Source organism: Bombina bombina, chromosome 4 (assembly GCF_027579735.1).
Source record: "Bombina bombina isolate aBomBom1 chromosome 4, aBomBom1.pri, whole genome shotgun sequence".
NCBI classification, from domain to species: Eukaryota; Metazoa; Chordata; class Amphibia; order Anura; family Bombinatoridae; genus Bombina; species Bombina bombina.
This window is the reverse complement of record NC_069502.1, coordinates 1,210,742,714-1,210,758,149: the sequence shown is the minus strand read 5'-3', so window position 1 is coordinate 1,210,758,149 and position 15,436 is coordinate 1,210,742,714. Positions and strand designations below refer to the sequence as shown.

At 40.9% G+C, this 15,436-nt stretch overlaps 1 long non-coding RNA gene across 1 annotated transcript in view; it reads left to right on the top strand.

Moving 5' to 3' along the window:
- The window catches only part of LOC128655817 (uncharacterized), a 28,834-nt gene extending 14,415 nt beyond the window's left edge, over window positions 1–14,419 (top strand). Inside the window, exons 2-3 of the long non-coding RNA XR_008401918.1 lie at window positions 13,566–13,646; window positions 14,347–14,419. This is a non-coding gene — a long non-coding RNA (uncharacterized LOC128655817). The remainder of the gene's footprint in view (window positions 1–13,565; window positions 13,647–14,346) is intronic.
- The last annotated feature ends 1,017 nt before the right edge of the window (window positions 14,420–15,436 follow it).

Genomic DNA, 15,436 nt, shown 5'->3' with positions numbered 1-15,436 from the left:
TAGTGTATTTCTTCTTTCTCTTAAATTTCTTTTTCAGTAAGAAATGTCATCTACACCTGTGTAGGGGTGGTTTTTAAAAATAGATTGCAATCAGGAGGAATTAGACAGGTGCGGAGAGAAACCTGGCCCAGCTCTTAAAAGGACAGGAAACCCCAAAATATTATTTTATGATCTGTATAGAACATACAATTTTAAACAACTTTCCAGTTTACTTCTATTATCAAATTTGCTTCATTCTCTTGTTATCCTTTGCTGAAGGAACAGAATTGCACTACTGGCAGCTAGCTGAACACATCTATTTAGCCAATCACAAGAGACAAATGTGTGCAGGCACCAATTAGCAGATAGCTCCCACTAGTGCAACTTACATTTTTACTTTCCTATCCCTTTAAAATATCCATAGATTGCAAATAAATACATATGATACCAGGGTCAGCTCCAGAACGAATGAAATGGGGGGGGCATTTTTTTTTCACCAGGGGGCACGCATTTACAAAGCATGTATGAGAGTCAAAATAAGAGCAGACCTAAATATTCTGCAGGAAAGTGTAGCTTCTGGCTGGCTTATCCCCCACTATTAACATTTGGAGAATTTGTGCTAGATTACTAGGTAAAAGAATGAAGTCTAAATCCTATGCAGTGCACTAAAACAGAGCCATTATACTTGAGACCCCCAGTGCAATAGCTCCTTAAAAACAATTCACCCCTTAATCACCCTGATCCAAAACCCTTAAACTCATTCTCAAATCTCATTCATGTCTCCTAAACAGCCATGCACCCCAACCCCCCAATGCAATTAACCCCTTTGTTTGCAATAGCAGTGAGGATACTAGGTTTTCAGGTACTGGTGATTTTGTAAATTAGATTTTGCTATACCTGTTTTGCAATAACTAATGGATATCAGGCTACTTAATACAATCTATGTACTGTAAACCTATAAGAATATGATTGTATCATATAAATATAAGTCTATAAATGGCTACCGGCTTCTATCGACGCCTCAAAAGTGCACTGTGATCTTAGGCCCTCACGATAGTTAGGTAAAATGAATAGGGTTAAAGATAAATCCAAAAAAATCTCTAGTTAGCTTCCAATTCAAATAAAAGGTTAAGACACAGAGCTCCTTGCAGATGCGTGATGCGACCTCACAGTTCGGCAGCTAAACCTGCCCCCAACATGCAGCATTACATAACAATTCATTATTTTATTTATTATTTTTAAAGCGTATGCTCATATCAATATTTTTTGAGGGGGCACAGCATTCCATTTGGGTGGGCCCCCTTGGAGCCGACCCTGTATGATACTCTGATTACATGTTATATTTGCAATTATTCCTGCTCAGACTAATAATACATTTACAAAATATACATTTAGTGCTATAAATAAACACAGAGATATGACAGACAACATTGTTTAGAACAAAAAAAGGAACTTAAAGGGACAGTCTAGGCCAAAATAAACTTTCATGATTCAGATAGAGCATGTAATTTTAAACAATTTTCCAATTTACTTTTAGCACCAATTTTGCTTTGTTCTCTTGGTATTCTTAGTTGAAAGCTTAACCTAGGAGGTTCATATGCTAATTTCTTAGACCTTGAAGCCCACCTCTTTCAGATTGCATTTTAACAGTTTTTCACCACTAGAGGGTGTTAGTTCACGTATTTCATATAGATAACACTGTGCTCGTGCACGAGAAGTTATCTGGGAGCAGGCACTGATTGGCAAGACTGCAAGTCTGTCAAAAGAACTGAAAAAAGGGGCAGTTTGCAGAGGCTTAGATACAAGATAATCACAGAGGTTAAAAGTATATTATTATAAATGTGTTAGTTATGAAAACTGGGAAATGGGTAATAAAGGGATTATCTATCTCTCAATACAATAAAAATTCTGGTGTAGACTGTCCCTTTAAGGAACTTAGGAACATGTAAACATGTTTGCAAAAGATTTCTGACATGACACACACACACACATATATATATATATATATATATATATATATATATATATATATATGTGTGTGTGTGTGTGTGTGTGTATATACATACTAAAATATGTATGTACAATATTAAAAAGAATTCTAATTATTCACTCCCCACTTTGCACCAAATATGTCGCTTCTTGCTATATTAGTCCTGCTCAGAAAAAGAATACATTTACACTATCCTATATTATAAAAGGCCAAGGCCAAGTGTGTTTGTCTGAAGCCGTCATGCGCAGTAGAGACAAACACACTTGGCCTTAGATCCTCGCACGCGCACCTCCAAGCTGAGAAAACACCTTGCAGCGCACAGCTGACAGCTGACACATTATACCTCGCACGCACACCCTCGCACCCACACACCCACAAACTTGGCCGCACGCGCACCCTCGCACCCACACACTTAGCCATTAACACTTAGCCTATTATACCCACCCTCGCACCCACACACTTAGCCATTAACACTTACTTGCCCACACGCGCACGCGCACCCTCGCACCCACACACTTACCTCAAACTTGGCCGCACGCGCACCCTCGCACCCACACACTTAGCACGCATGCGCACCCTTGCACCCACACACTTACCTCAAACTTGGCCGCACGAGCACGCACACGCAAACATAGCCTCAGCGCGAGCTGAATCCACACCGGCGCGAGTAGTCGCGTGACTAGCAGTTGAAAGCGTCGCGAGGCTTCACAAAACTTAATAAAAATGCGCAATGCAGTGAATTGAAAGCTCCGGAATTATCTATGTGCTACACAGCACATACAAAACAAATATTTTAGTTTAAAAAAAATAACAATTGCTCTGTACTTAGAATATTTTACTTTAAAAAAAAAAAACTTTGGTCTGGACTTATGTATAGAAAAGTCAATTGAAAGCTCCGGACTTATCTATGTGCTACACAGCACATACAAAACAAATATTTTAGTTTTAAAAACAACCATTTGCTCTGTACTTATGTATGTGCTACACAGCACATAATATTTTAGTTAAAAAAAAAAAAAAATTGGTCTGGACTTATGTATAGAAAAAAAATATTTTAGTAAAAAAAAAAAAAATGGCCTCAGGACTTATGTATGTGCTACACAGCACATAGAAAAAACATATTTTAGTTACAAAATAAAAACATTTGCTCAGGACTTATGTATGTGCTACACAGCACATAGAAAACAAATATTTTTCTTTAAAAAACAAAAAAGGTTGGATTAATAGGCTCATAAAAGAGCCCAACACTGTGCTACACAGCACATAGAAAATAAATATTTTACTGTCTTAATATAGGCTCATAAAAGAGCTCAACACTGTGCTGCACAGCACATATAAAATAACTATTTTAGTTTAAAAAAAAAAAAAGCAGGCTTAATAGGGTCAAAAAATAGCCCAACACTGTGATACACAGCACATAGAAAATATAGGCACATAAAAGAGCCCAACACTGCGCTGCACAGCACATATAAAAAGTCTCTATACAACTAAAAAAAAAAGCCTGCCTTAATATAGGCTCATAAAAGAGCACAACACTGTGCTACACTATAAAAGGCCAAGGCCAAGTGTGTTTGTCTGAAGCCGTCATGCGCAGTAGAGACTGCGCGCGGACAAACACACCTGGCCTTCAGCTGCCTGGTGGGGGCGTGACGAGAGAGAGCGCAAAAGAGAGGGGGGAGAGAGAGGGAGCAAGGGTTGAAACCGCGGTACCTAAAAAATTGGCCCGTGTACACAGGCTTTAGGACTAGTATACAATAATGTGCTAAAGAGAAATGTGCTTGTTTGTGGACAGTAATGAAATGGTATAAATAAAGTTGGGAAAAAACCCGAAAATCCGCAACATCGATGACTGTTAGTTAACATCACTCCGATGCTCTTCGCACCGTACTTGACGCGCGTGTTTTTGACGGCTTTTTTGATAAATTAGATCGTATTCAGATCCACGGTCACAATGTTTGGTGAGCGTATTGACGCCCGCGAATGCAACATAGTTGACGCTTTGATAAATATCCCACATAGGCTGCTGTCTCATACATTACAATTAAAGGGACATGAAACAGGGGGCGTGTCCAAGAAGGAGCCATGATAGGACGCATTATTCACAGCTCTCCAGGAATCATTAAGAACTTACCAAAAATTACTGTCTGAGGATACTATATCTGAGAACAATTATCGTTGTGAACTACCTGAGCACAGGGAGAGCTGAAGAAACTTGCTTTAAGTCCTAACACATACTCCATTATTTGAATCCAGGCGGCTGCGGCCTACCCACATTAGCGTGACACTTCCACCCCCCCGGCCATCTGGGTTAAGTGGCCGCTTACAGAGTTAAAGGGAGGATTATCGCATATACAGGTATAGCGCTCTACTACGGATCTTGACCTGACCCCGACCAACAATTATGGCCTGTGTAGCTGAACTGACATGGGGTACTTTGGAGAAACTTTTCAGCGAACATTACGGCAGATTGGAGAAGCGCATAGAGTCTATTGTCCGGCGCCATAACTTATTGGAAGGAGCACACACTGAGAGCTGTAGCTCTGAAGAAATAGTTTCCCACACTGCAGAGAACGCTTTGTTCTATACTGCGGACGCAACGGAGCAACCTCTCAATAACACCAAAGTGGACAGTGGACTAGACCGTAACGAGGAGACCTCCATACAGCGCAAGCTAGCAGGAGCTGCAGCAGCGACTGTGTATGTCACGCAAGCAGACCAGCACAGGACCACAAGCGGGTCATATTGAGGGGAACACCGGAGACACAAGAGAACGGAAGGACCCCAGGGACTGTACATCCTCATATTTCAAAGACAGCGATATTTGTTGCACCGGTTGCACTTCATTGAGCTCCCTGGTGCACGAGGTTATAAATGGGGCCCATTTACAGAGAGAGGCTTCAACACTAAATATGCCACGGACACTGTCAAATCTGGAGTGGGTTAGATATGGGACACTTATGAAGGTCTGTGTAACATTCTATGAAATAGACCTGGCTCCTCTCATGTACTATAAAACTGTTTACTGCATTGCGTGTTTCCGTTTTCCCTCTCTCTTTGTAACTAGATATTATATATGAATAACCAGTACTCATGCCACACTTTGTTCCTCTCTCCTATTTTGTGGACTACCAAGTTTACATCCTATTTATGATGATTCTTAGGTTTGATGGTGTTTTTTTGTATGCACTAAGGATGAAAACTTATAAACCTCATTGATCTATTTTGTACACAAAGCTGTAAAAGGGCTTTAATCACCAGAAGTGGTTTGAGTGCCGCATGTACTACACACATGGAGAAAGCGGGAGTGGGTTAAGCCTGTGAGTCTCAACAGGGCCTATAAGATGTACTGCAATATAGCAGTGGCGTCACTAGGGTTGGTGTCACCCGGTGCGGTAAGTTATGGTGTCACCCCCCCCCCCCCCCAGAAAGCAGACACACACAAAAACACAGGCAAACACACATTCAAACACTCAGACACACTTAAAACATACTCAGATGCACACACAAACACTCGGAAACACACTCAGACACACACACAAAAACACTGAGACACACACACACACACAAAAACTCAGACACACACATACAAAATATGTAAACTGCACTGCATTAATTATAAAGCTCATGCCTAGAGCTGCTCCCTGGCTCAGCAGAGCATCAAATGAAAGATAAACAGAGCACTCTAAAAATAAATCACTAAAGAAAAGTTTTAGGTGCAAACTATGAAAATTCTGCTCTCTGACTCTGTTCCAAGTCTGTCAGTGCACAGCCCCGGGCCGCGTGCCTACCGCTTCTTATGGCCAATCACCTCTGCACTCTGCCCACCCCCAGACCCCCGCCCGCCCTCCTACCTGTTCAGTGTGCACTTAGTGTACCGTAACCGTAATGGTCTGGTGGGCATCATACGTGGCTCCTTCACTTTAAAGACAGTGTCAAACAGTCATGCGGTCAGGTGCCAGGCATCCCCTCATGATTTGCCAGTTCCCGTTTAGAGAGACAGCACAGCAGTGAGTGACTCCACTGCTCCACATGTCACTGAGCAGTGAGCACAGATAGGCAGGCAGGTTTAGGCTAGCAGCGCAACTTTGCAAGCCCCACGGCATGCCCACAACATTCATAGCGAAATTGGGCAGGGGAGAAGCAAAGTACAAACAAGCAAAAGCAGCCGGGAAAACTATTTGTTGAAATTGCAGCACTGGCTCAAGGGGCAAAAAAATTGTGTGTCTACATCTTCCCCAGTCCCACCAATGTTCACAAATGCCAGCCCCTCTAATAAAAAAAAATCTATGCATCTCAACATTGTATTTCTTTGAATTTCAATAAAATTTAAAAAAAAAAAAAAAAAAAAAAATTTTTTTTTTTTTTTTTTTTTGGTGTCACCCCCTGGTGGGTGTCACCCGGGTGCGGCCCGCCCCCCCCCCGCCCCCCCCTAGTGACGCCACTGCAATATAAGTTTGACCAGTTTGGTGTAGTTTGCATCAGCTATATTATCTGTGCACCTTTACTTCTTTTCAAACTCATGTATAGTTGGGCACAAAATGTTACTCCTCATTTCTCATCCTAAGTTTTGATGATTTTCCTGTTTGATGACGTTTCTTATAATATGCTAGGTATGAATGATTGTTTATGATGCAAACTACTGATAGTTTTATAATTTAATATGGTCCCTTTGCTAATGTACTTTAGGCCTCCCCACTATGTGACTGATCATTTTCCTGTGGGTTACATGAGGGGGGGTTTGTTCATGGGTAGTTCATTGGATCTATGTTAAACAGCATGTCCCTGTATATTAATGTACATAACCTAGCTGGATATAGATTCGTGCACTCCTGTAGTGTTATAGACTATACCTAATGCAGGTAGAGAGAGGCACAGCTCCCCCTCCATATTATTTTATGTTCCTTCTCCCTTTACTATCCTCTGTATATTTGGCAGAGTTAAGCAGTCTCTGCCCTGTTTGGAGAACGATGGTTTGTTCTCTGAACCCTACCATAGAGAATTAGAAATTTTTGCATTCATATACCCTTCCTTTCCCCTTCGGTTTTTATTTTATTCTTGGGCCCACCCGTGGTCCTTGTGACATAGGAGGGCGAGCGTATAATATAGGTCTACAAGTGACCTATCCTGACCTAAAACCCCTAGCGTAAAAGGTTTGACCAAGGCCCTAAAGTGGCCACTGTTGTGTTAATTGACGAGAAGGGTAAAAGAAAATGAGGGAAGTATGGGTTTGCTCCTCTGGCATTGTATACTGCAAGTTGTAACTAGCAAATTATCTTGTTATTTGTGAACTTTTTGTTATACGAGCAATAGCATATGCTTGTTTTTGTTTCCTTCAATAAAAATAAAAATTACAACAACAAAAAAGTAAAGGGACATGAAACACAATTTTTTTCTTTCATGATTCAGATAGAGAATACAATATTTTTCTTTCATGATTCAGATAGAGAATACAATTTTTTTCTTTCATGATTCAGATAGAGAATACAATTTTTAAAAATAATTAACTTTCTGAATTTCTTAAACTTGTAATAAAATAGTGCAAAAAACATCCATTATAGTGACAAATATAAATAATCAGTTATGGTTACTGGGTGTAAAACACGTTACCCATAAGGTTTCTCAGCTTTATTTGTATTTACAAGTTGATCAACTGTGTTTATAAATTCTGTGACAAGGTATTAAAAATATAAAGAAAACATAATATAAATATAGCTATTCAAGGTAGATATGAACCAGAAGGCCAATATTCCCTTCTGAAAATATAAGCTTAAAGGAACATTTTACTCAAGAATTTTGTCATGCATATGAAACAGCAGCATTCACATGTGAATATATGTTTGTTTGTTTGTTTTGCATGAAAAACACAATTTATGCTTACCTGATAAATTTATTTCTCTTGTGGTGTATCCAGTCCACGGATCATCCATTACTTGTGGGATATTCTCATTCCCAACAGGAAGTTGCAAGAGGACACCCACAGCAGAGCTGTTATATAGCTCCTCCCCTAACTGCCATATCCAGTCATTCGACCGAAAACACGCAGAGAAAGGAGAAACCATAGGGTGCAGTGGTGACTGTAGTTTAAATGAAAAAATTACCTGCCTTAAAATGACAGGGCGGGCCGTGGACTGGATACACCACAAGAGAAATAAATTTATCAGGTAAGCATAAATTGTGTTTTCTCTTGTAAGGTGTATCCAGTCCACGGATCATCCATTACTTGTGGAATACCAATACCAAAACTAAAGTACACGGATGAAGGGAGGGACAAGGCAGGTACTTAAACGGAAGGTACCACTGCCTGTAAAACCTTTCTCCCAAAAATAGCCTCCGAAGAAGCAAAAGTATCAAATTTGTAGAATTTAGAAAACGTATGAAGCGAAGACCAAGTCGCCGCCTTACAAATCTATTCAACAGAAGCCTCATTTTTAAAGGCCCAAGTGGAAGTCACAGCTCTAGTAGAATGAGCTGTAATCCTTTCAGGAGGCTGCTGGCCAGCAGTCTCATAGGCTAAGCGGATTATGCTTCTTAGCCAAAAAGAAAGAGAGGTTGCCGAAGCCTTTTGACCTCTCCTCTGTCCCGAGTAGACAACAAACAAAGCAGATGTTTGACAAAAATCTTTAGTAGCTTGTAAGTAAAACCTTAAAGCACGAACCACGTCCAGATTGTGTAATAGACGTTCCTTCTTTGAAGAAGGATTAGGACACAAGGATGGAACAACAATCTCTTGATTGATATTCTTGTTAGATACCACCTTAGGTAAAAACCCAGGTTTGGTATGCAGGACTACCTTATCCGTATGGAAGATCAGATAAGGAGAATCACATTGTAAAGCAGATAACTCGGAGACTCTACGAGCCGAGGAAATAGCTACCAAAAACAGAACTTTCCAAGATAAAAGTTTGATATCTATGGAATGAAGAGGTTCAAACGGAACTCCTTGAAGAACCTTAAGAACGACTTAAAAAAATCCACCTCCCAGTTCTCTACACCTGGGATATGGATAGCTGATAGGTGGCAAGAGTGAGTCTCTGCCCAGCGAATTATCTTTGAGACTTCTAACATCGCTAGGGAACTTCTTGTTCCCCCTAGATGGTTGATGTAAGCCACAGTCGTAATGTTGTCCGACTGAAATCTGATGTACCTCAGAGTTGCTAACTGAGGCCAAGCCTGAAGAGCATTGAATATCGCTCTTCAAGAATATTTATTGGAAGGAGTGTCTCCTCCTGAGTCCACGATCCCTGAGCCTTCAGGGAGTTCCAGACTGCACCCCAACCTAGAAGGCTGGCATCTGTTGTTACAATTGTCCAATCTGGCCTGCGAAAGGTCATACCTTTGGACAGATGGACCCGAGATAGCCACCAGAGAAGAGAATCCCTGGTCTCTTGATCCAGATTTAGTAGAGGGAACAAATCTGTGTAATCCCCGTTCCACTGACTGAGCATGCATAGTTGCAGCGGTCTGTGATGTAGGCGTGCAAACAGCACTATGTCCATTGCCGCTACCATTAAGCCGATTACTTCCATGCACTGAGCCACCGAAGGGCACGGAATGGAATGAAGAACACAGCAGGAATTTAGAAGCTTTGATAACCTGGACTCCGTCAGGTAAATTTTCATTTCTACAGAATCTATCAGAGTCCCTAGGAAGGAAACTCTTGTGAGTGGGGATAGAGAACTCTTTTCCTCGTTCACTTTCCACCCATGCGATCTCAGAAATGCCAGTACTACGTCCATATGAGACTTGGCAATTTGGAAGTTTGACGCCTGTATCAGGATGTCGTCTGAATAAGGGACCACTGCTATGCCCTGCGGCCTTAGGACCGCCAGAAGCGACCCTAGAACCTTCGTAAAGATTCTTGGGGCTGTAGCTAATCCAAAGGGAAGAGCTACAAACTGGTAATGCCTGTCTAGAAAGGCAAACCTGAGAAACCGATGATGATCTTTGTTATCGGAATGTGAAGATAAGCATCCTTTAAATCCACTGTAGTCATATATTGACCCTCCTGGATCATAGGTAGGATGGTACGAATAGTTTCCATCTTGAATGATGGAACTCTGAGGAATTTGTTTAAGATTTTTAGATCCAAAATTGGTATGAAGGTTCCCTTTTTTTTGGGAACCACAAACAGATTTGAGTAAAAACCCTGTCCCTGTTCCTCCTTTGGAACTGGATGGATCACTCCCATAACTAGGAGGTCTCGTACACAGTGTAAGAATGCCTCTCTATTTATCTGGTTTGCAGATAATTGTGAAAGGTGAAATCTCCCTTTTGGGGGGGAAGCTTTGAAGTCCAGAAGATATCCCTGGGATATAATTTCCAACACCCAGGGATCCTGGACATCTCTTGCCCACGCCTGGGCGAAGAGCGAAAGTCTGCCCCCTACTAGATCCATTACCGGATAGGGGGCCGTTCCTTCATGCTGTCTTAGAGGCAGCAGCAGGCTTTTTGGCCTGCTTACCTTTGTCCCAGGTCTGGTTTGGTCTCCAGACCGTCTTGGACTGAGCAAAAGTTCCCTCTTGTTTGCATTAGAGGAAGTTGATGCTGCACTTGCCTTGAAGTTTCGAAAGGCACGAAAATTAGACTGTTTGGCCCTTGATTTGGACCTGTCCTGAGGAAGGGCATGACCTTTTCCTCCAGTGATATCAGCAATAATCTCCTTCAAACCAGGCCCGAATAGGGTCTGCCCCTTGAAGGGAATGTTAAGCAGCTTAGATTTTGAAGTCACGTCAGCTGACCATGATTTAAGCCATAGCGCCCTGCGCGCCTGTATAGCAAAACCAGAATTCTTAGCCGTTAGTTTAGTCAAATGAACAATGGCATCAGAAAACAAAGGAATTGGCTAGCTTAAGTGCTCTAAGCTTGCCAAGTATGTCATCCAATGGAGTCGCTACCTGTAAAGCCTCTTCCAGAGACTCAAACCAGAACGCCGCAGCAGCAGTGACAGGAGCAATGCATGCAAGGGGCTGTAGGATAAAACCTTATTGAATAAACATTTTCTTAAGGTAACCTTCTAATTTTTTATCCATTGGATCTAAAAAAGCACAACTGTCCTCGACAGGGATAGTAGTACGCTTTGCTAAAGTAGAAACTGCTCCCTCCACCTTAGGAACTGTCTGTCATAAGTCCCGTGTGGTGGCGTCTATTGGAAACATTTTTCTAAAAATAGGAGGGGAAGAGAACGTCACACCTGGTCTATCCCATTCCTTATTAATAATTTCTGTAAACCTTTTAGGTATTGGAAAAACATCAGTACACACCACACCGGCACTGCATAGTATTTATCCAGTCTACACAATTTCTCTGGCACTGCAATTGTATCACAGTCATTCAGAGCAGCTAAAACCTCCCTGAGAAACGCGCGGAGGTGTTCAAGCTTAAATTTAAATGTAGAAATATCAGAATCAGGTTGCATCATCTTTCCTGAGTCAGAAACATCACCCACAGACTGAAGCTCTCCTTCCTCAGCTTCTGCATATTGTGAGGCAGTATCAGACATGGTTCTTAAAGCGTCAGTATGCTCTGCATTTCGTCTAACCCCAGAGCTATCTCGCTTATCTCTAAATTCAGGTAGTCTAGTTAATGCCGCTGACAGTGTATTATCCATGACTGCCGCCATGTCTTGTAAAGTAATCGCTATGGGCGCCCTAGATGTACTTGGCGCCATTTGAGCGTGAGTCCCTTGAGCGGGAGTCAAAGGATCTGACACGTGGGGAGAGTTAGTAGGCATAACTTCCCCCTCGTCAGATTCCTCTGGTGATAATTTTTTTAAAGACAGAATATGATCTTTATTGCTTAAAGTGAAATCAGTACATTTAGTACACATTCTAAGAGGGGGTTCCACCATGGCTTTTAAACATAATGAACAAGGAGTTTCCTCTATGTCAGACATGTTTGTACAGACTAGCAATGAGACTAGCAAGCTTGGAAAACACTTTAAATCAAGTTAACAAGCAAATATAAAAAACGGTACTGTGCCTTTAAGAGAAACAAATTTTGTCAAAATTTGAAAAACAGTGAAAAAAGGCAGCAAATCAAACGAAATTTTTACAGTGTATGTAATAAGTTAACAGAGCATTGCACCCACTTGCAAATGGATGATTAACCTCTTAATTAAAAAAACGGATTAAAAAAAACGATATAGACGTTTTTTAACAGACACAACAAACTGCCACAGCCTGCTGTGGCCCTACCTTCCCCAATAAACGACTTTGGAAAGCCTTTGTGCCCTTTAGAGATGTCCTATAGCATACAGGGGACTCCTGAGGGAAGCTGGATGTCACACTTTGTAATTTTAACTGCAACAACTGTAACTTTTATACTACAACAGTGGAAAGCCTCAGGAAACTGTTTCTAGGCAAAATTTAAGCCAGCCATGTGGAAAAAACTAGGTCCCAATAAAGTTTTATCACCAAAGCATATATAAAAACGATTAAACATGCCAGCAAACGTTTTATATTGCAATTTTATAAGGGTATTACCCCTGAGAGTAAGCATGATACCAGTCGCTATTAAATCACTGTATTCAGGCTTAACTTACATTAATCCGGTATCAGCAGCATTTTCTAGCATTTTCCATTTCTAGAAAAAATTGTAACTGCACATACCTCATAGCAGAGTAACCTGCACGCCATTCTCCCGCTGAAGTTACCTCTCTCCTCAGACATATGTGAGAACAGCAATGGATCTTAGTTACAACCTGCTAAGATCATAGAAAACTCAGGCAGATTATTCTTCTATTTACTGCCTGGGATAAAATAGTACAACTCCGGTACCATTTAAAATAACAAACTTTTGATTGAAGATAAAAAACTAACTATATTTCACCACTCTCTCTTACTACCTCCATGCGTGTTGAGAGTTGCAAGAGAATGACTGGGTATGGCAGTTAGGGGAGGAGCTATATAACAGCTCTGCTGTGGGTGTCCTCTTGCAACTTCCTGTTGGGAATGAGAATATCCCACAAGTAATGGATGATCCGTGGACTGGATACACCTTACAAGAGAAAATGTTAAATACGAATATTAAACTATTGATATAAAGCACAAAAAACTAATACTGCAGTAGTATTGTTGTACTTCCTACTAATCCTCACTGGCTAAGAAAGACAACTCCCCCTGCGTTACTGAGGAGAGGGACAAGCCTCAGCAAGTGTGACAGGAAACAGTCATTTATTCAGGACGGGAACATGAGGTTTTTGACATTTTGAAGTGTTTTCTTTTAGATGAAGCAACAATGCACATTTAGCTAGACACTACGATTTGTCATACCCCGGCATTCTTGTGTATTTGTCTTTTACCTGCTCTACTGGAAGCCCATCCCATGCATCAAACACCCTTTATGTAAAGATGCTTCTGCAAATGACACATAAACCTACTGCTCTTCAGCATGAGATCCTCTTGTTCTGAATACTTTTATACTCAGGTTTATCAAATCCGCTAATGCAGCTGAAGGTTCTGTCATATTACTTCTCTCGCTTCGTTCCTTTTAGCGTCACATATTACGTTTGTCTTTTATAGTAAACTGTAAGGCTGAGCCCCAGTTCTATGATTGTCCCCTGGCCAGTACCTTCTAACAGAGCTGATTTACATTCCAGATTCTGCGTCCCGCCATGTCAAAATGAAACCCAGGAACAGGAGCGTGACGGAACCAGCACAATAAAGACCAACCAGACAAGGTAGGAAATATTCTTGTTCCACACAACTTCTGCACCGTTAGCTGCATTAGTTGCCCATGAAAGAACTGTCAGATTACTCTGTCACATGACATTTTGTGTGGCAGTTTTGCCTTTATTTACTAATAACTGCATATAAGAAAATGAGTTACTACTGAGCAGAAATGCTAACAAGTGAGCTCTCAATGCAAATAATCATCGCATAGCCTTAAATATCTTTTTTTTACATTTTCAATTTTTTACGTCATCCAAAAAAAGTATGATATTTTGATTAGTAAAAAATACCTGAAGCTCACACTAATTCTATAAAATTAGATTTCAAAAATATGTCAGTAAGTGTAGCCCATTCAGACCCCATGTGACTAGGTATCGAAGGAATAAAATAACATTATCAATCTCTTTAAGGAACATTAAACACTTCTTGCTTTTATATAAAATGTTTGTTTTGTCCAACGCCAACCAGAGAGGCCAAAACCATAACCTGTAACCTAGGTTTTCATATTGCTGCAGAAAGCTTTCAATATACTACTCTAGAAATTAGAAAGGATTATTTATCATTTTCCAGATGCAAAATAACAAAGTAAATTTACAAGACTGGAACGTAGAGGTAGCCTGAGACCATAAATCCTGACAAATTACTAACCACTTTAGAACAGATTTAGGATTTGTTGCCGAATTATCAAAAGTATTTTCCTTTTAACAGGGCAAAAAAACAAAGGCACATGGAAGGTACTGGTCCCCAAAAGGTCAACCTTCGTCTACACAGGAAAAAAGATAATTACAAATCAACTGGCAAAGCTACAGAAGTCACTGGTCAGTCCCAGCAAGATCTGAGCACCTTGCTGGAGTTGCTGCAGAATAAATCTATTTATAAGGTATACAGAAAAGCAGTCCAAGATACAGAGGAGCCAGAGCTACTGAAAGCTCTAGATATTCTGCATACACTGAATCATGTAAAATTAGAAAGGAAAATAATGTCCTTGATGCAAAGAGTTCTAGAAATGGATAGCATGTGTAACCCACTCATGAATGGGCTGAGAAAGCGCTTGATGGCTGAGATATCAAAAGGTAGGATAAGCAACTCATGTTTGGATGAGATCACAATCTTCCTCAGATCCCTTTTGGCTGAGTCTTTTGATAGGTTTTGGAGAGAGGTGGAAGATCGGCTGAGGGACTGTGGAGTTGAACAAAGTACAAATGAGGACTGGACTCGTCTCCAGCCAATCCTTCAAGTGATAACTACAAAAATGGTGCTTAAGCGCTTGCATAATAGAAAAAAACATCCTTGTCATCCAGCACAAGTACGGCCAAATGCAGAAGATGTAGCCACCTTCAAGAACGCACTGCTCTTGGGATCAGAAGGATGGCCGACTCCACAGATTCTTCATTTTCTTAGATACCTTCAGATACATGGACCTCAAGAGGAACTTCCTCTATTAGAGAACAATTTACTCTGCATTCTGGAAGTACTGAAATACAAGAATGTTCATCATTCCATGTCAGACCATGGGCTACTCAAACAGAAAGTCAGGGTGGTTCGTGAGCGATTCCTGACACTGGAAACAAATACTGTACTTGAGGTATGAAACTCATGGGATCAGGCTCAGAGATGAATTGGTGGTTATGGGCTCAGGCTTAGAGTTGAACTGGCACTCAAGGGCTCAGGCTTAGATTCAACACTTTAGTTTTCTATATGGGTGAATACAAGCAGCAATGAAAAAAATAGGAAGATAGGTTTAGCCAATATGAAAGGGGTTCTGTGTGTATATCAAACATTTATGATAATCAGCACT